General features: G+C 31.5%; 1 long non-coding RNA gene across 2 annotated transcripts in view; it reads left to right on the top strand.

Annotated features, from left to right (window-relative positions):
* Positions 1 to 25,992, top strand: part of LOC106504673 — a 69,574-nt gene that overhangs the window by 17,640 nt on the left and 25,942 nt on the right. For both annotated transcript variants that reach the window (XR_002346683.1, XR_001298333.2), the window contains exon 2: positions 23,121 to 23,226. This is a non-coding gene — a long non-coding RNA (uncharacterized LOC106504673). The remainder of the gene's footprint in view (positions 1 to 23,120; positions 23,227 to 25,992) is intronic.

Here is a 25,992-nt window from a genome sequence, read left to right as displayed (position 1 = left end):
ACTGGTTCTTTGCATGCCTAATAATTTTTAATGAATAACATACATTGTAAATTTTACCTTGCTCTGTGTATATATTTGTATATTCTTATAAATATTCTTGAGCTTTGTTATGTGATGAAGTTAAGTTAGACTTCCTGTAATCTCTTTGAATGTCCTAGCATTATACTATAGGAAAATGAAATGGATATTCCAAAGTTTGACAAGTCTGTGTCCCAGCAGATATATCTCAGTCAACTGGGGGAATTTTTCAAATCTTATGTTTTAAACACACTCATCCAAATTAATTAAAATAACCTCAGTTGAATATAGAGGGGCGAAGGAAGAGATGACATTTTGAAAAAAAATTAATTTTTCATTCTTGGTTTAGCATCAAAATTTACTCCAAATTCTTAACTTCAGAAATTGGAAATATACAAAATGGCATAGAATATTCAAAGCCCAACACATTAGTTGGTGGCTAATCAAAGAGTAGAAACCCGAAAGAATGATGGTCTTTCATTATAACAAATTTTCATATATACCAATAACATTTTGTAAAATATCCAGGTCATTTTGTTGTTGTTTTAGCCCTACTAAATCCTGGGACTAGGGAGGTTTAGAAAAATAGAGAAACACACACAGAGAAGCTAATATTTCTCTTTTTGGTGTATATATAATTGTATTTCAGATTTTCATGGAAATAGTTCAAGCCCTCATACTCCAATCTCAGTGCCTTTTCACTAGAATGATTCGTTATTTCACACTAGGACCATTTACAGAAAAAAAGAAATAGTTTATCAGAGAAGCTAAGCATTTTTTCCATAATTCTTGACTGTTTAACTCTACATGAGCTAAATTTCAAGGAATATGCAGAGGCACATTTATGCCTAGTTTAGTACCTTTGACTTACTGGGATTTCAATAGGTATTTACAGAGAGACAGATCAATTTTCCTATTGAAAATAGATTTCCTGTGTTTTTTCTTATATTATTTTTCTCTGCATATTTCCAGCTGCTTTTTTCTTGGGCATTCTTAACCCGAAGGTGGTCAACCTACAGTGTTATTATGGAATTTTCTAGTTCCCTTTTCTTCAAATTTATGTGCTCAGTGTTCAAGTAGTACTTTGAGTGTTTTTTCTCCTTCCTCATATCTTTGATTGGACCTTATCATTGGAGAAATTGCCATTATGAGTTGAATTATGACTTTAGTCATGAAAATTATTTTTATTTTCCAAGGAAAACATGCAGCTTTGTTCTTTTGGATTTTAAATGGTGAATTGTTATTCTGGCTAGATGATTCTTCACCACAAAAACTATTAATTCTAAACTGAGAACCAGTTGGTGTAGATAAAAGGAAGTTACTAAAAAAAGAGCTAATCTGTATACACAAATAAATGGTTTCACAAGTAACATCCAAAAAAGTCTACTTGAGCAACATTTTCAGGTTTTCTTATGACAGTGTTGTTATGTTATAAACTGGTTTTAGTTGAATAAAGATGTGGAGAAATGTGAACAAAAGGTAAATATCTCATTGTGAGTCAAGAAAACCTACAATACTGTTAACCTGAATAACAATTAAAATAAATTGACTTTTAAAAGAAATAATAAAATTAAGCCAAGTTTCAACCTTTTTCATGAGCTCTAAAATTTTTACACTCCTGAGAAGATCTTAAATTTCCAGATGATTGTAGTTGTGAGGAATTTCATTATGTTAAGCAGAGATGCTTGTGAAATTTACATTTAAAGTAAAACAAAATAATAGAATCTTTTACTAGCAAAGTTCACTTTTATCACATTACTGTTAACCAACCTGAAAAACTCAAATTTAAATATTTATGGAAAACATACTGATTTTCCCCCAAACCAAATTTAAATAAGAGAAGCATACAGTTGATAATCTAATTTATTTAGGTTTGAATTAACCTCTACTGCTCAATCATTATTAATGTGAGAATCTTCTTGATATAGGTATTTTAAAAATAGTTGTATGGAAATGAATATAGAATATGAAATTTCCATAAAATCTCACCTAGTGTCACTTCTAGATTTCATGTAGGACACCTAAGTGTGAGGTCAGGGAGAGGATATTCATTAGCATTCCATATTCTGAAAATAGTCTGGACTCTACAGTCAGAGGAGGAGGTCTTTAATTCTATCTCTGCTAAGTAGCAGCATAGTTGCTGAGGCCATGAACTCTGGAATCAGAAAAACATGGGTTTATAATGCTGTATTGTTCTTTTATTTTTTAATAATATTAGTTGAGAAAGTGCAAGTAGTGCAATTCCTAGAATATATTATTTAAAATATTATTTTTATTAGTTATTGTAGAATCATACCAGCTATATATCACCATGTGTATCAAGATGGTATAGATTTTAATCTATGAATAAAGAAGTACAATGTCTTATCAGTGGATTTTAGGAGTTGGTAATAAGATAATGTATGTAAAATGTATGTTATATATTTAATGCTTTATTTATATGAGATATCTCATTTATTTATGACTATTTTATCAGACTTCAAAATTCATAATATTTGAAATTACTGAATAAATAGAAAAATCCATGTATTTAAAAGTAATTAAATACAGAGTTTTAGCTTTAATGGTTAAAGCTATTAGTTATATCTACTTGTCTAAATCTGTATCTACTCTTCTTACCAACTAAGGACATTTCACAGATTTATCTATTAAAAATCCTTCCTTACAAAACAAAACAAAAACAATCAAATTTCACTGCTGTTGGTCTTATGAATGACATACCATTTCAGTTTAGTCGTATAAAACAGGAGTTCTATGAGATCCAGACCAGTCAGAAAAACAAATGAAACAAAGGGATAAAATGAGAGAAGATATTATTTTCTATTTTATTGCATTAATACCCATAAATATTTTTTATTTAGATATAATTGACATATGACATTATATTAGTTGCAGGTGTACAACATAATGATTTGATATTTGTGAAATGTACGTTGTGAAGTAATGACCACAGTTAGTCTAGTTACCAAGTTGGTATTTGAATCAAAGTGACAGGAGCAAGCATCCTTTTCTTGCTTCTGATCTGATAGGAAAATCTTTCCGCTTTTTACCATTGAGGATAATATTCATGGGTTTGTCATATATAGCCTTTATTATGTTGAATTATGCTCCCTCTATACAAGAGGTTTTGATTAATGACATGATAGCCTTACTAGTGCTTTATCTATTCAAATTTTATATTCACGATGTAGTGGTTGTAGGTTGTATGTTTCTAGGAATTTATCCATTTTATTTTAAGCTGTCCAGTTTGTTGGCATATAACTATTCCTAATAATCTTTTATGATCCTTTGTATTTTTGTGGTATCAGTTGTATCATCTCCTCTTTCATTTTAATTTTATTGGTGTTTTTTCTCTTTTTTTTCTTGGGAAGTCTACCAAAGGTTTGTCAATTTTATCTTTTCAAAGAACTAGCTCTAGTTTAATTAATTTTTCCTGTTTTTTTTAAGTCTCTATTTCACTTATTTCTGCTCTGATATTTCCATCCTTGTACTCACTTTGGGTTTCATTTGGTCTTCTTGGATGCACATGAAGATTTTTATAAAGACTGAAAATTTTCTTGTGGCTTAGTGGGTTAAGATACAGCATTCTCACTGCAGGAGCTTGGGTTCAATTGCTGGCCTGGGAACTTCCATATTCTGTGGGTATGGCCAAAAAAGAAAAAATATACAGACTGAAAGTGCTAAATTCGTATTATGTTCCTGGGAACAATGGCTAACTTTTATAAAGATCTTATTTAGTGCTAATCTGTGTTGTGATGTAGACATGTACAGTAGTATCAATAGGTATATAGTATGGTTACCATTACTATGAAGAAAGCAGTATTAAACAATTTATAGATTTTCAGAGTTGATAAGTGGCAGAACCAATTCTTAATTAGGAAGTTGACTTCAGAGTCACATTTCAAATCCCCATGCTATATGACCATATAATGTACTTTTATATTAATATTGATCTGTTTCTGAAATTTCTCATCTACATTCAGTTTTTGGCCCATTAGTTCAACTTTCTATAATGATTCCTGTACCCTGTAGGGTTTAATATTTTCCTTTATGTCATCTATCATCTATGATGATTTTATCCACTTTTGACGATGATGTTCTCTTTGAAATATTCTAAAGACTTCACACACTCTGGTCAGATATTTAATGTTATAAAAGATATAGATGTATGCTTCTATTTTTAATCTTGTATCTTAGTTTTGTTATTGTTTATATATTTTGTTTTTCATGTGTTTCCTTTAGCCTATTGGTTTCTTTTTCACTTTTTAGTCAAACTATTGGCTCATGGATTCTTACTCTATTTTTTTTCTGGGACTTTCAAATTCTCTTAGAGAGGGTTTGTAATTTGATAAATACAGAGATTCTTGCATTCAACAGGGTTGATTTCCTCAATGTTATATTTAAGAGTAATTTATCTTTAGATTATGGAGAAGCCTAGAAAGTGTGAATAGTGTAAGAATCCATAAAGCTTTTAAAGAATCAACTTTGTTTTCCAGAAATAAATATTAATTTTTAAGCATAGTATTTGATACAAATATCAAGGACAAGCCCACACAAGAGGTGTCTTGTCACCCATAGCCCACAAAAGTAGGGTCCAGTCTCCTGTAGCTCGAGCAAGTGGCTTCTCACCACCTGTAGCCTGTGCCAGAGATGCCCCACTCTCTGTGAGCCCACATATGCACAGGGAGATTTCCATGGTGGTCCACCCCTCCACCTCTCGCCCTCCCCAATAATGGCACTTTGCTTCTCCTGCAGGCTCAGACCTCCTCTGGGGTTCCCTGGGCTGTGGCATTCTATATCCTAGCCCATGGCACACCTCTCCCTAGCCCCTCAGGCTATCTCCACATGGCCAACCCTAGTCCTCTCCTCCGAACTGACCTCCAGAGCCTAAGTCTCAGCCCTCAGCCCCCTGTCAGAGTGTTTCAGGCTGTGGTGTCCAGGGTGGTGGTGCAGATGATCTGTGTGGCTCTAACTCTGCTTTGCCCTCAGTCTAGCTCTTATGCTTTTCTGTATGACTTTGAGGTCCCTCTATCTTGGCTAATTTCCCTGTGGATTAGGTGGCTTTTGAGGAAAGAAGCTGGGTTTCTTCTCTCTTTCACAGCTCCCTCTCATAAATGCTAGTCCCCCCAATTCATTTTCTCTATTTTTTCCTTTGTTCTCCCTAGTTATGCAGAGGGTTTCTTCCCCTTTTTGGAGGTTTAAGTTCTTCTAGGATTCAGTACATGTTCCTACGAGAAATGTTCTACATGTAGATGTGTTTTTTTGATGTGTTTTTGGGAGGTGAGTGTGATGTCTTACTCTTCTGCCATCTTGATCCCCCCTCTATAATATTTATAAAGCTATAGCTAGACTAAATTCATTAAATTTTATGCTACAAAATTTTTTGCATTCCAAAACCAAAATATTTTTGTTATATAAAAAATTAATGCAAATTTTAAAATCATATTGAAAATTGTGAAAATTATTGGTAAAAATTATCCATTCCTAATTTTAAACATATAAAACATATATAAATAGAAATTTTATAAATAAATATGAAGAAAGCATTTATGAAAAAGCAATAGAGAAAATTAAAATGTCACTGAAATCCAGGAACACATAGAAATGTCTATTAATGTTATTTTTTTTTTTTAAGTCTCCAGGAAATGAAGAAAAGGTATGTTGTTTCACTGATTAACTTTTGAAAAAATGAAGAAATTCTAGATTAAAAGTGGAAAGTAAATAAAATAATTTGATGTTTGTGACTCAACATAAGATAAATATATAAAAGGCCAGTAGATTTTATTGATTATTACAATAAGCACATGGAGATGGAATGGTTGATATTATAAGAATACTTATAAAATATCCAGGAATTAAGTTTATATAAAATTATGAGGTATTATAAATTATAAATTTATAAGTCAAATACTTAATGGATATCCAAAACCTGAAAAAAAAAAACCTGTGCATTACATATGTAAATGGTAACATATAATGCCATGAAAGAAATTTGCAAACATGTGGCTTAAAATATGCTTGCAATTTAATCAAAATAAATAAGCTGGTGTATTTATGTATTGTATCAATTTCTATATAATTGTGTATCTATCTACAGAAAGATGCAGTAGTATACTATAGGATACACAGAAAGCTGACCAAAACTTACACCCTCATATTATGGGGGGCAAGTAGTCATGAGAAAAAATGATATTTTTGCCTTTATATGTCTTTAGAAAATTTTACTTGCTTTAACATGCATGCTTTACTGTTATAATATGAAAACTTACAAGTTTACTTCCTTAGCTACATTTTTTTTAGAATGATCTTGCTGAGTTTATCAACAGATACATCACAAAACTCATTTAAAGGACTTGTAGTGATTTGTAAAGCATAACCCTAAATGTTTAAAAAAATTAGCAATGCTACTTAAGAGAACCATGATTTTATCTGAGCTCTCTGTAATGCCTTGTCATGACAGAAAAGGACGTTTTGAGAGGAAAAGGACTTGTTTCTATCTCAAGTGGTATTCATAGTGAGAAAAGTCAAACACTTGAAGGTGAAAAATCAAAAGAGGAAAAACTATCTCCTAATTTTTTATTTCAGAATTATGTTATACTCTACATTTTCCAAATTAAAGTCAAAGAATATTTGCCTGTCTTTTCTGAGTTTAGTCACTACCATTAATTTGAAATTTGACCTCAATTTCATATATATAAGCACAGTAATAATATAAAGTATGATATATTGTGCATCTATTTCTATACCCATTAGTCATTTACTTAAAAAAAAATCTTGTAAACAGCATTGTATTTCTAATGCTCGTTGCATAAAATGAACAGCACAGTTGTTGAGACTGACTAACTTAAAAGTACATGCATGGAAAATTACAAAACTGAGGTTTGAAATTAGATCTATCACCCTCCAAATCTACTAATGCTTTAAAGTCTTGTTTTATTAAACAAGTATTTATTTAGACTTATTCAATAGTCAGCACAGAACTAAGCCCTGACTTTAGAAAACAAAGTTAAGGCTTTTCCACTTGTACCATTTGTTCAAACCAAAATATTTTAAGGTTAACATCAGCATTTCTGCATCTCATAAACAAGCTTAATAGAGTGTATTCACAATCCTTCTGGAACATTTTCACTACTACTGGTATAGTATCAAAGCCAAATGAGGCTCCTGAAAAATACAGATGTAAAACTATCACTAGATAACCTGGAAATAAAATGTTTATAACAAATACATATTTCAATTTTAGAGTATTTAAAAGCATGTGTTTTACTTTCAAATATTTAATATGTACAATAATAAACACATTCAAAGTTAATAGAAGTAGTATCTTTTATATATTTGAAATATTATGTTATAGATGATTACTTCATTAGTTGGGATTGTTTTCTCTACAATACAGTTTTTTTTTTCCAAAGTCATCTATATTCAGTTTTAGCTCTTGCCAGTAAGAAGTTCGTTTTCTTTATTTAAAATTTTAATCATTTCTTTGGAAAACAAAAATTCGTCTAAATAAAGTTTACACAAAAGTTCCAATAGTACTTCCTTAACAATTATCAGCATATCAAAAATTTGTAAAACATATACATTTTTCTAAAAATACGTATTAAAATATGAAGGAAATCTAGAGATAATAGTTACATTTCACATAAATATAATTAAATGCAGCTTCTCTCAATATATAGAAATGTATTTTTAATTCATCTCTACTATATATACCCACACATACATACATGGATATATACATATACTTTATATTCATAAATACTATTTATGACTATGAAGAACTAATGCAAAACAATTGGAGTACACAGAAAAAGTACATAGATTAGATATATTTATTATTTAAAAAATTAAATAATAAAATCATTACTGGAAAAAAATTTCAGATGTATTCTGCGCTGATGAATAATCCATAAAATTCACTGGAGATTTGAGAATAAAAATATAATTATAAACTGAAAGATGATCTCATGGGTAAAAAATGACTTATACTTGAAAAAATTTGTGTCAGCTGGGTGATTTAAATGACTCCACATTGCTTTTGTCAGGAACTGTCAAATATTTCTGAATGAGCAGAAAAGACGTCAGTGAAAATCTGACAAAATGATTACTCCTGAATAAAATTCCACAGTTAACATTTTTCATTAAATCTCAACTTTTCTATATGTACATTTTAAATTTTCTGTTGAAGAGTTAGCAATTTGACTAAACTATTTTTGTTAAATTATTATTAATTATAATTATTACTTAAATCTGTAATTGAAATTTTTGCTTGACTTTAGATGAATATTAATTAAACCACACAGAACATTTTTCAAGACAAAATTTTGAAACCTCTCTCTCTATATAATATATACATAAATAAAAAATTTTAACTAGCTTGATGAATATTTATATTTTAAAAATCAAGTTTAAATGTACATTTGTGTTTTGCTTATATCATGAAACTTTGGATTCCCTTCAAATTCTTCAAATAATAATATGTTTTGATGTTGGCCTATTCTTTAATTATATAACATAACCTTGATTCCAATAATATAAACCTGATAGTAAATTAATAGTTTATATTTAGGAGACTAGTAAACCAAAGTGAAGAAAAAACAGTGAATTTTCTTATGAAACCTTAGGGAACACTGAAGAAATACAAAAAAAAAATCACAAGATAATACTATGAACAAATACAGCTAACAAATTTGACAATCTAGCATAAAGAGACAGATTTCTAGAAACATACAAAACTGAATCAAGAAGAAATACATAATTTGAACAGACCAATCACTAGAAATAATATCAAATATGTAATTAAAAAAGAAAAAACTACTTACAAACGTTAAACAGATAAGAATTTATATGGTTTCTAATATTTTTTCCAATTCCGTTTTTATATTTTTTATTTAGTTTTATTTTTCTCTTATGTTTCTTGACAGGCCACTTGAAAGAAATAAAACAAAACCATGTCTGTACCTGATCCTTTTTGAAAAAATTTTTTGAAATATATGTGATTTACAATGTTGTGTTAGTTTCAGGTATACAGCAGAGTGACTCAGTTATACATTATATATATAAATTCTCTTACATTTATATATGCACACACATACACATGTATATTAAATATAACATATATATTCTCTTACATTTTCTCATATTATAGCTTATTATAAGATATTGAGTGTAGTTCCCTATGCTATACAGCAGTTCCTTGTTGGCTATCTATTTCATAATTAGTAATGTGTATATTTTAATCCCAAACTTCTAATTTATCCCCTCTTCCTTTTTGGTAACCATAAATTTGTTTTCTCTGTCTGAGAATCTATTTTTATTTTGTAAATAAATTCATTTCTATAATTTTTTTAGATTCCATATATAAGTGATATCATATGATATTTGTCTTTATCTGGCTTACTTCACTTAATATGATAATTTCTAGGTCCTATCCATATTGCTGCAAATGGTATTATTTCATTATTTTTATGGCAGAGTAATATTCCAATGCTTTTATCTTTAATTTTTGTCTTTTATTGTTATGTGTTTCAGGCTGTTCCTCCTTGGTTTGCTCTTGTATGGTATTCTTTGCACTTCCTGGAATTGGGTTCACTTCCTTCCCCATTAGTTGGTTAGTGAAGTTTTCAATTATCACATCTTCAAATATTTTCTCTGGCCCTTTCTCATCTCTTTCTGACACTCTTATAATGCGAATGTTGGGGAGTTTGACATCCCAGAGGTATCTTAAACTGTTCTCATTTCTTTTAATTTTTTGCTTTTTTGCTTTTTATGGCTATACCCACAGCCTATGGAAATTCCCAGGCTAGGGGTCAAATTGGAGCTACAGCTGCCAGCCTATGCCACAAACCACCGCAATGTGAGATCCAAGCCACTTCTGAGACCTACACCACAGCTCACAGCAATGTTGGATGCTTAACAACTGAGCAAGGCCAGAGATAGAACCCATGTCCTCATGGATCCTAGTTGAGTTTGTTACCACTGAGCCACAATGGGAACTCTCTAATTCTCTATTCTTTATTTTGTCCCATAGTTGCGATTTCCACCACTGTCTTCCAGCTCACTTATCCATTCTTCTGGTTCACTTATTTTGCTATTGACGCCTTCTAGTTTATTTTTCATTTATTTTATTCTTCAAATCTTTTTGGTTGCTTTTTATTTTTCCTTACTCTTTGTTAAAAACTTCTTGTAACTTCTTCTTCTATGCATCCATTTTTCCCCAAAATTCTTTGTTCATCTTTATAATCGTTACTCCGAATTCTTTCCTAGGTAGACTGACACGTCATTTAGTTGTTCTTCTGGGGTATTATCTTTTCCCTTCATCTGGAACATATTCTTCTGCCATCTCATTTTGTCTAAACTTCTATTTGTATTTGTATGTATGTGGAAGAATAGTTATGTTTCTCCCCCTTGGAGAACTGGTCTCTGTAGGGCATGTCATATGTGTCCCAACAGTATATTCCCCCCTCATCATCCAATAACAAAGGACAAACTGGTCCCAGTCTAGGTTTTGACCTGTACTTGTTGATTCAGTTCCACAGGCTGTGGGACTAGATATTTCTTGCTTCTACTGTCTGCCCCCTGGTGTATGAGGCTGGTCTAGAGGCTCGTGTAGCCTTCCTGGAGGGAAGGGCTTGTATCTACCTACTGTTTGGTGGATTTGTGTCTTTGTCTTCTGGTGGGCTGGGACATGTAAAGGGGCATGTCTAAACGTGCCTGTGGACTCAAGAAGTCTTTAGGTAGCCTGTCTGTTGATGGGTGGATTGTGTTCCAGACCTATTGGCTGCTTTACCTGAGGCACCCCAGCACTGGAGCCTATAGGCTTTGGGTGGGGCCAGATCTTAGTACTAATTGTCCCAATCAAGATTTCAGCCTTCAGATGAGGACTCTGGGATATGAACATTGCCAGCTTTTATATCCCAAAAATAGAGCCACTGCTGCCCCCTGCTGCCCAAGGAGAATTCCCAAGATCGGCAGGGAAGTCAGGCCCAGTTTCCTTTGGTGTCACAGCTTTGCCCTAGGCCCCAGTGCATGAGACCTTGTATGTACCCTCCAAAAGTGGAGTCTTGTTTACCCCAGTCCCATGAAGCTCTGAAAAACAAATTCCACTAGCCTTCAAATCCAAATATTCTGTGGGCTCCTCCTGAAGCCAGACCCCCACAGGCTGAGAGCCTGACTTGGTGCTCAGAAGTCTGCATGAGATAACTTCTGCAATATAATTACTCTCCAGTTTGTGGGTCACCCACCTGGGCATATGGGATTTGATTATATAGTAAGTGCATCCCTCCTACCAATTTTTGTTATTTTTTTCTTTATCTTTCAACATAGAACATTTTTTGTAGGTTCCAGACTTTTTTACTGATGGTTTTTCAACAGTCAGTTGTGATTTTGCTGTTCTCATGGGAGGAGGTGAGCTCTAGGTCTTCTACTCCACTATTTTGTCTTTTCTTATTTCTTTAGTTTCTATTTTTCAAGTCTCTTGTAAAAATTTCTTGCTTTTGGCCATACCTACATAATATGAAAGTTCCCAGGCTAGGGGATGAATTGGAGCTCCAGTTGCCAGGCTACACAACAGCCACAGCAATGCTGGACCTAAGCTGTATCTGCAACCTATGCTGCAGCTTGAGGCAATGCCAAATCCTTAACCCACTGAGTGATGCCAGGGATCAAACACACATCCTCACAGACACTATGTTGTGTTCTTAACCCTCTGAGCCATATAAGGAACTCCTCAAGTATCTTGCTTAGGAGTCATCTCTGCATTTGGCACCTGCAATTGCTTCTCTAATCCTGGGACCATATTTTTCTGAGGTAGGAATTCAGGATGGGCTTTGTTGGGCAGTTCTAGCTTGGGGTCTCTTAGGTGGATACAGTGAGATGACAACTGAAGTGCTAAGGTCAGGAGACCTGAAGGTATCTCTGATTCTCCGTGGTCTTGCCCTGTGGTTTTCCCACATGTGTTAGTTTGAGTTTCTTCACAGCATAGCACCCTAATGGCAGTAAGACTGCTTACCTGGTTGCTGCAGGCTTTAATAATAAGTACAGTAGTCCTCTCTTATCTGTTGTTTCAGTTGCTACAGTCAACCACAATTCAAAAATATTAAGTGGAAAATTCCGGAAATAAACAATGCTTAAGCTTTAAATTGTATGCTGTTAGGAGTAGCATGATGGAATTTTGCCCTAATCCTTTTTTCAAAACAAACAAAAAAAATGAGGTTTTCTTGTCTTTTAAGTGCTTGAAATCATGTAGTGACATTATTTGCAATATATACATTTTCTGGACCTAAAAACTATGACTATCCAAGGAGATTTTTCAGTTTACTTTGCATCTTCTTTAAGTGGAATAAATAACAAAACACAATAATTTTCTCATAACACAAACAACAATAGAAAAGGATAAAAATGCTGAATCAAAAAAAAAAAAAGAAACTTGGAACATAGATCCAATAGGCTCCACCTATAAACAAAGAAATTCCAAAGGAAATAAACCATGTTAACTATGTCATAAATAGTTGGAAACATTTTGTATTAACTACAAGAGAGCTGATTCTCTCCATGGAAAGGTTTATTGAGTTTAAGGTAGAAAATTCTTCAACATAGTCTTACAGAATTCCCGAACTTTTAGGAAAGGAAAAATGAGACTGTCACCTGAGTTTTAAAGCAATACTAAAGTCTGACAAACGAAGGAAGAATAAAAATAGCTTATTAAAAGCAAAATAAAAACAAAAAAATTAGGCTTAGTTTGTAAGAAGAAAACTTAAAAATAAAGGAGAAAAGTGAAGCTTGACCAAGAAAAGGAAGCAGAAATTGTAATGTTTATAGCATACAGGTTGTAATTTAATGATACAATTGTGAATCTATAAAGTTGCATTATAAAATAAGAAAAGTCTTATCTTGCCAAAAAAATCATAATCAACATATACAAGATAAAAAATAGTAGAAATACAACTGTAAGTTGCAAAACATATAAAGGGAGGATTAAATATCTCTTATTCAGAAGTAGAATAATGAACAGAATAACCCAAATGAACAGAAAAAATGGGTATGATTTAATTCTTTAATACTCATAATTTTATGCCACATTTACTTGGATATACATGGTAAAAAATTTATGAAGTTAAGTATCTACTGGCAGGCAAAAAGAAAAATCACTAAATAAGTCAAATAGTATGTAATTTACAAGCCATGTTCTCTGATCCAAATATAAATGTGACCAAAATATAAATATAAATTGTGAAATTAATAAATATTCCCAGGTAGCCCTTGTATAGCAAACTGAAGCAAATATGAAACTAAGATAGGAAGTAAAAAGAAGAGAATGATTCAACAAAAGCAAAGCCTAGTAAAAACTGAACTCAAGGGAAATGTTTACTTTTATATTCCTTCTTTATTGGCCTCAAGAAATTAGAAAAATAAATCAAAGGAAATAGTAAACATGAATAAAAATTTAAATTAATGAAATAGAAAGCAAATTTGAATATATAATCTTAGAAAGTTGGTAAATAAATACAATTAGCTCTTACTATCCATAAATTTGGCAACCTTGGTTTTAGTCCACCTGGGATTGTATACTATAATGTTTATCATCCAAAGCTGGTTGGATCTAGGGATGCAAAACCCTTGGGTGGTGCATGGACTATGGGAGTTGAGCATTCAGGAATTATGGTACAAAACTCCCTGAAGTAGGCCTTAATCCTGGATACATATTTGGGTAAGGAAGACTTAGACAGAATTTAAAGAGTAAGAAAAAAACAAACATAACTAGAAATGTAGTTAAAATAAAAATGATTAAGATATAAGTACATAGCATATAATTTACTGTGGTAAATTATGAAAACCTAAAGGAAACATGATTTCATAGTAAAATTTTTAGTACCTAAAATTGACCAAAGCATTTGTAGAAACTGCAACTAGCCCAATTACTAGAAGAAATTTGGGGATTAATTTCTAGCATTGCAAAGAGGACCCAAACTAGAATGTTACCTCTGAGTTTCAGGGCATTTTTAAAGAATAAGTAATTTCAAGTTTATTTAAGACCCAAGAAATAACAAAATTAACTAATATCAAATATAAAACTGAATAAAGAAAACTACCAAATCTTATTCAATAATATGAGATGATAATAGGAAGATATACTGCCATTGTAATAGGAAGAGATAATATCATAAAAACCAATTATAAAAATTGATGCAATATTAACTTGAAATTAGAAGCCCTATGGAAATTTTTAATTTAAATCAAATAACCTCAAATCTTTTTGAGAAAATAAAAGTTGTCCTTCATTTTTAGGTTACACCTATCATCTTTTACACCTATTTAGCTTAAGAATTGTCAAAGCAACTATGAAATATAATAGCAAAAGACAAGTTGCAAGACATAATACAAACATATTAAAAGGCTACCACTATAAATTGACATAATATTGCTGTAGAAAGTGATAAATAGATTAATGGCAGAAACAAGTTAGAACTAGACCATAGTATAAATGAAATATTAATATTTTAAGTGGAAAAAGTAAAAACTCAATGTAGAAAATAGGTTATTTATTAAACGGTGATTTTACAAACAGCTATGAATCTAGAAGAAAATAAAATATAACATATCTTTTATTTTATGCAAAAAATATGTTCCTGATGGTCTAAAATCATAGACATGAATAAACAGAGTAGATATTTTGTAAGAAAATGTAGAAGGAGCAGATGAGAAATGTTTAACCAAAACTAGTAATATAGATGCTGTCTATATGGAGCCTTATATGGTATCTTATACTTTAACATTAAATGCTAAACTTTAATTTTTTTCTTTTTTAAAGTTTTATTAAAGTATAGTTGATTTGTAATATTATAAATAATTTCTGGTGTACAACAAATTGATTCAGTTATATGGGTACACACACCCATTCTCTTTCAAATACTTTTTCTGTATAGATTATCAAGAATATTGGGTAGAGTTCCCTGTGTCTACAGCAGGTCCCTATTGGCCAGTCATCCCATACATCACAATGTGCATATGCCAGTCCTAAACCCCCAGTCCATCCCTCTTCCCCTGACCAGTGTCTGGTATGGTTGGAATGAATGAGAAAAGAAATAGAAGAAAACTCAAATAAAAAGGGAAAAATGAAATAACTGTTTTCTTAAAAAATATGTATATATATGCACATACACACATATGGTACAATATTGTTTTATAAAATTTGTAAGTGTTCTTGTGTCTCTTGAATTATTAAAGAAATATTAGTGAAAAGAGGAAAAATTTTATTAAAGTCTTTTAGTTTGACATTTCATGTTTAAACCTAGTATGATAATATTCTTTCAGTTTTGCTAATGTAATCTTTATTTTGGCTTTATTCTTTCCTTGTTCATTATGAAAATACATTTAATTAGCTAATAGAAAGCTAAATGTCCATGCTCTCTTAGGATGGACAACGTGATTTTGATCTCTATGCCTCCACACAATTCTATTGCCATGATTTCTAAAAACTTTGATCTGTGATTTATAGGTGATATGTAATACTGCACACCCTGAAGATTTGTTCAGAAAAGCACTACCTAGACTATAAAATAATTAGCTAATGCAGATCTGAAGGTTGTCCAACAGACATGCACAGATACATCTTCACTGAAATTAAAAAGCTTACTACAGACATGTATAAATTTGTTTACAGTAAATAATGACTGTTCTAATGTGCTCATAAAATTGTCAGATTTTAAAAAGTGTCTGGATTCAACCCAGAGCCAATAATTATTTTATTTTATTTCTAATGATGAATATTTCAATTGGATTATTAATTAGGTTATTGCATATCCTTTCTCTTTCTCTTTATGATTGATATGTCAGTTCCTTTATTAATTCATTCATTTACTGAAATTGACTTAAATATCCTGAGATGCACCTTCATGGTCCTTCAGTTTATGAGTGTAATAACTTGGTGACCATGAAATACTCCAGTCATGTATAAGACAAATTGAAATTGTGCATAAATAAGATTCTGAGAAGCAAACTGAAGATTCTTTGAGGTGTTTTATTAAGAGAAATCCTCAGTGGTATGATGTGGAATGAATTATAGTTAGGTTTCATTGTATTATTTCACTAAAATACTTTTGAATCTTAGACACCATAATTCTTTTCATTGATATTTTAAAAATATAAACAATAGATTGAAAATTATGTGAAAATAACTTTGTACCATTTAAAAGAAGCAGTGTGTTTACATAATTGAAAAGAAGCACAGGTATTTTTATAAACTTGGTGAACTGCTCTTTCAAGATTTTGGTCACACATTCAGTTCAGGTTGTCTTCATGAATTTAAGCTAGTTTACTCTTTTATTTTCCAAAAATAGAATTTGTGAAGCTATTTTTTTCACCTGAAATCTATTATAAGAATTGCTTTAGCTTCTTGAGCACTTAATCTGTTTATGACTATATATTTAATATACATATAACTTTATACATGCTATGGAATCTAATATGAATAGACATTTATATAAATTAACCACAAGTAATATTGATCAAGGGAGAGAGGAAGAGTAGGTCAGCATAGTAAAAATAGTTATCCTGCCATCTTGTAGTAACATTTTCATGGGGAAGGACATGATACAAACAAAGCACATCTTTGTATCTGATTTACTATAATTCATTGTGGGTATGGAGACCTGGGATTGATAATAGGCCTGTCTATATTGATTTCTGATCTATATTGTTTGGGCAGATCTTAAATAGAGCAGCAATTGGTACATGCATTAAATAGAATTTTGATTCTTAATAACTCTCTGTAATGAAACAAGTCTCCTGACCAAATATAACAGCTTTGCTTTCTTATGAGATTTTTGGCTCTAAAGACAAATTCTGAGAGAGTTTATGGAGAAGCTAACTTTTCCCATCAGTCCCTAGGAATTTGGAATAACTTGTACTTTTCAAAAATATGTCCTACGTGAACTTAGAAGCTGAGAGAGATGGAATACTGGTCTTTGAAATAATGAATTCAGGGTTTCCTCAAATGAAGGGCTTGGAGATATTTGAAAGTGGAGTAGGAAACCTCAAGCTCATTACCTAGCTTTTCTCCAAACAGCCATAAAATATCATTTGCCCATGCTAAAGATTGGTGTCTGATGGTTAGTTGAAATATTTTCCACTGCAACACCCTCAGGTCACTAGTACGGCACTGACACTGAGACCAGGCTATGAACTTCTAATTTTTAGGCTTGAACATTCAGTTATGTTAGGTTTTAGGAATTGATTCATGTTACTCGAAATTATAAGATTCTCATTGATAAATTAAAAGGAAAAGGAACAGATTTATGGATCGACCCACATATTTTCAATATTTTAAATAGTAGCTTATGTCACATAACATAATCCTTTCTCAGTATTGAGGTGCTTAGAAAATCAAGTCTCTTCGTAAGAAGGTTGCTTAATAAAAAAGAAATCCAGAAAAAAAGACATGACAATTTTGTGAATTGTTTCCTTATACTGAGGCACATTTGATCACCTCTTATTATTCAAAAATAAAAATTAAGTACCAAATGTGTCTAAGATTAGCTAATTATCTTCCTTTTCCAATGCTAGTTTATTACACTGAGGTACTGTTTCATCTACCTACTAAAAGCACATACTACAACACAACAGGAGGAGATCCCATTGTGGCTCAGCAGTAACTAACCCAATTCATATCCATGAAAACACAGGTTCAATCCCTGGCCTTGCTCAGTGGGTTAAGGACCTGGTATTACCAGGAGCTATAGTGTAGGTTGCAAATGTGGCTCAGATCTGGCATTGCTGTGGCTGTGGTGTAGGCTGGCAGTTACAGCTCTGATTTGACACCTCGCCTGGGAACCTCCATATGCTGCAGGTGTGGCCCTAAAAAGGCAAAAACAAAAACAAACAAACAAACAAAAAAGGCACAATAGGTCCAGTTCAATCCTGAAAAGACTATCTATTAGCAAGTTTTTTATATCAGAGATGAGGAAGGTGTGATCAGTTATCTAAAAATTAAAGAGCCATATTTTTCTGGCTGATTCAAGTAAAGTTTATTACTATGAATATGAAATGGTAGGTAAAGGGAAGTAATTTTTAAAAAGTAGTTGTAGATTCTGCTGCATGCTTTTACATGTATTATTTTACTAAAATATCTAACTTCCTTTTTTACTCACAAAAATCTTGTTAGGTTTTTGAATAGGCAAAGACACTAAGGTTCAGACAAATAACTTTATCACATTTTTATGCGGTTATTTAAGTGCCTTCCCCACATACATATATACACACAAAGTATCTTTCATAAACATTACTATACTCTCACTGTTTATCTCTCATTTTTGACTGATTATGGTTTCATAAAAGGACCAAATCTTATTTTTATAGCTATAAATCCTTTTTATAATATGAGATTGTTATATATCAGAATGATTATTACCACAATAATGTTTATAATACATTTTAGTAGCAACTCTTTAATAAGTTCTGTACTTTTAATAGGTTCCCAAAAGTGAGAGGAGTAAAGTGTACAAACATTTGTTCACCTTACAGTGGCAACCTTTTTGATAGCAAGTTTTAAAAAATTGTCACCAACATTGGTTATTCTAAGTTTTCAAATGTAATTTAGCCCAGGCAAGAGAAATGACATATCAGTTGTTCATTTATTTATTTATTGGTCTTTTTGCCTTTTCTAGGGCTTCTTCCTGCGGCACATGGAGGTTCCCAATCTAGGGGTCTAATCGGAGCTGTAGCCGCCAACCTACACCACAGCCACAGCAATGCAGGATCCGAGCCGCGTCTGTGACCTACACCACAGTTCATGGCAATGCCAGATCCTTAACCCACTGAGCAAGGCCAGGGATCAAACCTGCAACCTCATGGTTCCTAGTCGGATTCGTTAACCACTGAGCCACGACAGGAACTCCGAGTGATATTTTTATTTTTTAAATGTCGTTTATGTTATATTCTTTGAAGAATGAATATAAATATATGTGTGTGTGTATGAAATGATACTGTTTGCCTAATAATTTTTTCAAGTTGCTACTCTTATTCCCTTTGTGAGTTTGCCTTGATATTACAGTTTGTCTATGCATTCCTAAATTCATAGAAATAATAGTGTTTATTTTGGTGTGTTAACTGCTTATTCATGTCAATATTTTTATTTTGGTTGAATTTATATATTTATATCTGATAGAAATACCCAAAAGACAACTTCACTTTTTTAAATCAAATAGTTGTTCTTTTCTAGATGAACTTTGGAATGAATTTGGGAGAATCTTAGAGATGAATTTCTGTGGGGTTTTGATTAAAATATACTAAATGTAGGAGTCAGCCATCTTTGCATTATGCAGTCTTCCTAGCTAATATGATGTATCTCTCCATTATTCAAATCTTTTTTTAAATAACTTAATTTTTTAGCACTTTTTACAGAGGTTTTGTCTCAGTCATATTCTTTGTTAAATTTATTCTGTGGCAGTTTATGATTCCTATAGCTCCAAACTCTTATTTTTTTATTATTATTTACTGCTGGGGTCCTTCCTGCTAGATGGTCATATCTCAAAGCTACCATTGCCTTTCCCTGCTCTTCTGGCCTGCAGCCCCCACCCCCACGACTTCCTCACCCTGGCCCACATTAAATGAGTCCTCATACTGACTAAATCGATTTTGAGATCTTATTTTTCGTAGAGTTCAGTACTCTCAATGAAAATCAAAACATGTTTAATGAGTAGCAGAATCTTATGAGGAGACTGTTTAAAAAAAAATGGTATAAACTGTAACTTAAAAAAAAATCTATTTTAATGCTATTATGGTTTTGAATCTGGTCAGCATGTTCCCAGCTGAATAGCTCTTTTTAGAATGCTTTTCTATCCTATCTCAATTTATGAAACCCTAATCTTCAAACAACACCTTAAATATCCTCTTTGTTAGGTCTGCCCAAGACCTGTCATTCAACACCCTTATATTTTCTTTGCTGAAACATATGTAGAACTTACTCATACTATCTTCTGTTTTAGGTATTCCTAAGTGTGGATATTCCCTTCCAGATAGGAAAAATGCAATATTATTTATTCACTCAGATATTCATTCATTTATTGAATAATGCATAAGCTAACTACATAAAATGATCTCTGACCATAGTACAAATATTTTCTTAGGCAATGAATGCTACAGAATAGCAAAGAAAAATACTTGATATGGCAGAAGCTGCAGGTGAGCTAATAAAATATCCATCAAAGAAAATATTCAGGTTATGTAAGTTTAATAATAACCACTACAATGTATGGCCTGTACCATATACCTACCTTGTAAATATTTTACATATATTTATTTGCTTAGTTCTCATAACAACTGAAGAGGTAATTTTTTCATTTGGTTCTGTATTGCACTCACTTTATAGATTTGGGAACTGAAAGAGAAGGGGTTAAGTGAATTTCTTATGGCCACAAAGCTTCTAAGAGCTAAAACAAGGGTTAAGACCCAGATAATTTAATTCTATGTGTTTTAGATACCAACCTCTAATATACTGTATTAGCACATCATATTATAAACAAAAGGTATCTTCCTATCTGTACTCTATCATCTATTATAATTGGTGTATAAAATATTAATAACTTGGTTAATGTCTCTTCAAAAGCCTTCAACTAATCCTTGTGAATAAAACTTTGATTACTGTATCTGCAATAAATTGTATAGAGAGCCTTGTTACTCTTGAAAAAACAATAAAATACAATAATAACTAAAGTACCTGATACTGCAGGCACAATAACTACCAAAAAAGGCAATATTCCTAGGATACTATGCTATTTGTTTTTCTTCATTTATCTTAAGCATTTTTGATTATTATTTCAAACATTAATTGCAAAAAGACTGCAATACTAAAAGAAACTGATTTATACCATTTTTTCAGATTCAAAAATTGCATTTTATTCCACTGCTTGCCTTATCAAACTCTCCCCTTTTAAACAATTTGAGAGTAAGAATACCGTGTGTAAAAACAAACAAACAAAAAACTCACTAAAATATTTAGGGATAAATAAACACAGATATCTTCTTTTATGACCTAAGTAAGATCATAAAAATCAGGATTTATCATTGAAATGATGTAACTTTCAAATTATCTAATCTCCTTACAAATTTAACCTATTTCCCAAAGTATCTGTTTTTGAGGAATTAAAAGAGAATTCTGCTTTATACTTTTTTAAAACTTTTTGTTTTTAAATTTGGGATGCGGGGTGCCTGGGCTTGAGTTTGCTGGCAGGAGAATGTGAGCCACCTGCTGCTGTCCTTTCCCTGCCCTTTATGTTTTTTTTTGATAAATAACATTCCAAGTTTCAGGAAAAAATATGAAACTGTATTAGGTCTTTGTGTATTATTTCATATAGGTAATAAAAATTGCTTTTGAACTATTTCATAATTACTGTTACACCATTTGCTCTATTTTTTCAGTTTGAATTCTCTAGTTCAACTTATTCTGAGAGTTAGCAAAACTAACATGATATTAAAGTTAATCTAATTGCAGACAGAAAACATTCTATTTCTTAATGAGAATTTTAGTCTCTAATATTTAAGCACTACTAACTAGGGAAAGTGGCACTGTTTAAAAAATCTATTTTTAATAAAATTGTTTCCAAATGATGTCATATTTTTATTTCAAATTTAATAAATACAGGTAAATTTATTTTTCATTGTTATACATGGTTGACAGATTGGTTTCTAATATCTCAGATAATCTGAAAAAATATATTTGGATACATAAGCAAATACATCATTGCTCTAAGAAACTTCAAAATCAGATACTTTGTTGTATAATTTTATACTAGTATTATTATGTTACATATATAATAATACATATGCTATGTATGCAATTATGTATATAGAAATTTATATATATACATATATCATAATTCCACCAAGAAAGCTTTAATGATTCCATTTTCAATAAAATATATATGTTTATTTTCCTCATATAGCCTTTATATTCACCATTTGCCTAGGCCAAAATGCCTTTTATTGAATGAAAATTTAGTTTGGATGACAGAGCCTAGATTTATGTTATATATCTAATTAATTGGGAGGCTAAGACATAGGCAAAATGCTTAGAGTAGTTCAATTACGTCCATTAATACTTATAAAGCTCCTTTAATATCAAATAAAGGTAATATAAATTTAGTCCAAAAAGAAAATATAAGTTAATGAGCATCACAAAAATTATATGAAATAATTAGTTTAATAATAACTTTAGTACATTAAGTAGTATTAGGAAAGTATAATTAGTGATTATTTTCATAATTAGGAATAAAGAATATATAAATTCATGTCTGTTCAATTAAGTGAAAACAAACTAAAATACTAAATACATTCTTAAATCTACTACAAGGTCATTACAAAAAATTGTTACAAAAGTTGTTACATGAAATATTTGTAAAGAAGAGAGGAAACAAAGAATTTTTATTCTTCCTTAAGAAGCTACTCATAGTTGATATATAGGCTAGAATAAATGTTTATAGAGTTATTTTTGCATGGTATTTTTGACTTTTGAAACTTGAAGTTTATAATATCTGCTTCAAAGTGCTTAAAAATGGCTTTAGACAGTGACAGAATCACTCTTTAGAATCTCTGTAGTTTTCGATTGAGACATAATCTTTATCATGTTTGGTTATGTCACTAAAAGAAGTTTAAACTGTACAGTATAAAAACTTTAATTGAATGATTCTAGCATGAGTTCCAACATAGTCTTTGAAATGATCCAAGTCTGCATAGGTTTTACAAAGGTCAGCCTCAAAACTTTTTACTCACAAGACATTTAACCACAAGATATTTTAGTGTCGTTCACTGTGATGTGAATATATCAAAGACCTAAATTCTTTGATGTGAAAATGTTTTATCAAAAAAAAAATTTAAGGAAGTTTTGCATACCCTGTCAAATGTGCTGGATTCATTCTGTAACCCAGCTCCTTTCTGAAAGCATGTATAGCAACATATACACAGGGATTAAAACTAAATGACATGAGCTGATTTTGACCTTAAATTTTAAAATTTGTCCATTCTGAGGTGTCCACAAGAAAGCATGTATACATTATTTAAAAAATCATCAGAAATTTCTTACATAAGAACAGACCCTCTCTTTTCTTCAGTTTAGACATCAGAATTTCCTGTGTCATTGCAACACTGAGATCACAAAGAAGAAAACAAGCATAAAAGAAAATTTTCGTAATTATCAACATGAAATAATTATGCCAGGTAAGTAGTATGTATGTTTTCTATAACCATAGATCTTCTCAAATTTGATAAATTATGTGTTTATTTTGTTTAGTTGTCTATTTAAATTGAATGGTAGATGCTTAAAAGAAATTACTTAGAAACGTATAGCTCTATAGACAAATAATTGGCTCTGTAGCTTACAGTCTGTGTTATTTAGAAAGTCAATTTTTATAAGCCTTAATTTTTTTGTTCAATGGAGACATGAGATAACTTCAAATGTTGTAATAAGAATTAAATTAGAATTATTTATTTGAATTTTTTCCATTTTAAAATTTTATTGAAGTATAGCTGATTTACAATGATGTGATAATTTCTGCTATACAAATTGGCTCAGGTATATATACTGTACATACATCTATTCTTTTTCAGATTCTTTTCCCATATAGATTATCACAGAATATTAGGTAGAGGAGTTCCTATTGTTCCTATCCTGTTTTTAGACTTTACATATAAGGGATAGCTTATGATTTTTATCTTTCTGTGTGACTAACCTCACTTAGTATGACAGTCTATAGATCCACCTACATTGCTGCAAATGACATTATTTTGTTTCATTCTTTTTTATGGCTGAATAAAATTCCATTGTATATGTGTACCACATTTCCATTCTTCTGTTGATGGATATTTAGGTTATTTCCATGTCTTGGCTATTGTAAGAAGTGCTTCAGTGAATATTGAGGTGCACTATCTTTTTGAAATTTGGTTTTCTCTGAATAGATGCCCAGGAGTAGAACTGCTGGTTCATAGGGTAGTTCTATTTCCAGTTTTTTGGGGGATCTCCACACTGTTTTCCTTAGTGGCTGCACCAATTTACATTCCCACCAATAGTGTAAGAAGATTCCTTTTCTTCCGCATCCTCTCTAGCATTTATTGTTTGTAGACATTTTGATGCTGGACATTCTGGCTGGTTTAGAGTGGTACCTCATGGTAGTTTTGATTTGTATATCTCTGATAATTAGTGCTGATGAGTATCTTTTCATGTGTTTTGGGGCATCAGGGTGTCTTCTTTGGGGAAATGTCTACTTAGATTTTCTGCCCACTTTTTGATTGGTTTGTTTGTTTTTTTATATTGAGCTACAGGATGTGTTTGTATATTTTGGATATTAATCCCTTCTTGGTCTTAGTTTTGCAAATATTTTCTCTCATTTTGTAGGTTATCTTTTCATTTTGTTAGTGATTACTTTCTGCTATGCAAAAACTTTTACATTTAATTAGGTCCCATTTGTTTATTTTTATTATTGCTATTCTAGGAAGTAGATCTGAAAATATATTGCTGGTGTTGATATCAGAGATTGTTCTACCTATGTCTTCCTCTAAAGTTTTATAATAAAAAGTCTTATATTTAGGTCTTTAATTCATTTTGAGTTTATTTTTGTGTATGGTGTAACAGTATTCTAATTTCATTCTTTTACATGTAGCTGTCCAGTTTTTCCAATACCACTTATTGAAGAATTTGTTTTCTCCATAGTATATTATTGTCTCCTTTGTCATAGCATAGTTAACCATAGATGCAATCTTTTACCTGAAGAGACAAAAGAGCTGTACTCTGAAAACTTTAAGAAAGAAACCAAAGATGATACTAACAGATGGAAAGATGCACCGTTCTCTTGGATTTGAGGAAACAACATTGTCAAAATTACTATATTACCCCAGGCAATCTATAGTTTCAACACAATCCCTATCAAATTTGCAATGGCATTTTTCACAGCACTAGAATGAAATATTTTAAAACTTATATGGAAACACAAAAGACTCCAAATAGCCAAAGCAATCCTGAGAAAGGAAAATGGAGCTGGAGGAATATTTAATCATATGATAGAAAAGGTAAAGGTATAGTAAAGTAGATAATGGCTAGGATATAATAGTGTTCAATTAATTGAAGATATAAAGTTGCCCTTTATGATTTTGATTGATAAGTTGGAAGTCTTCTAAACATTTTAACCCCACAAATATTTATTTAAATACTTCTAGAATATTAAGGTTATTTTTCTGTAGAAATAAAAATGTAACCCCAAATAACTAACAAAACACAAACCTAGCATTTTCCTGAACTTAAAAGTCTGTAGACATTCTCTTGACTCAAAAATACATTTGGATGCTTATGGTACAATTAATCTGTATGTTTCTCACTCTTTTTTAAATTTATTTTTTAATTTTTATTTTGTTATTACTCAAATGAATTTATCACATCTGTAGTTGTATAATGATCATCACAATCCAATTTCACAGGATTTCCATCCCACAACCCAAGCACATCCCCCTACCCCCCAAACTGTCTCCTCTGGAGACCATAAGTTTTTCAATGTCTGTGAGTCCACATCTGTTCTGCAAAGAAGTTCAGTCTGTCCTTTTCTCAGATTCCACATGTCAGTGAAAGCATTTGATGTTGGTGTCTCATTGTATGACTGACTTCACTTAGCATGATAATTTCTAAGTCCATCCACGTTGCTAAAAATTCCGGTATTTCATTTCTTTTAATGGCTGAGTAGTATTCCATTGTGTAATGTACCATGTCTTCTTGATCCATGCCTCTGTCAATGGACATTTAGGTTGTTTCCATGTCTTGGCTATTGAAAGGAGTGCTGCAATGAACTTCAAAGTACATGTGTCTTTGCGAGTCTCTGGATAGATGCCCAGGAGTGGCATTGCTGGATCAAATGGGAATTATCTTTTTAGTTTTCTGAGGAATCTCCATACTGTTTTCCACAGTGGTTGCACCAATTGACAATCCCACCAGCAGTGTAC

Source organism: Sus scrofa, chromosome 8 (genome assembly GCF_000003025.6).
Source record: "Sus scrofa isolate TJ Tabasco breed Duroc chromosome 8, Sscrofa11.1, whole genome shotgun sequence".
Lineage (NCBI taxonomy): Eukaryota > Metazoa > Chordata > Mammalia > Artiodactyla > Suidae > Sus > Sus scrofa.
Note: the sequence above shows the minus strand (reverse complement) of the source record. Positions and strands in the feature narration are given on the sequence as shown.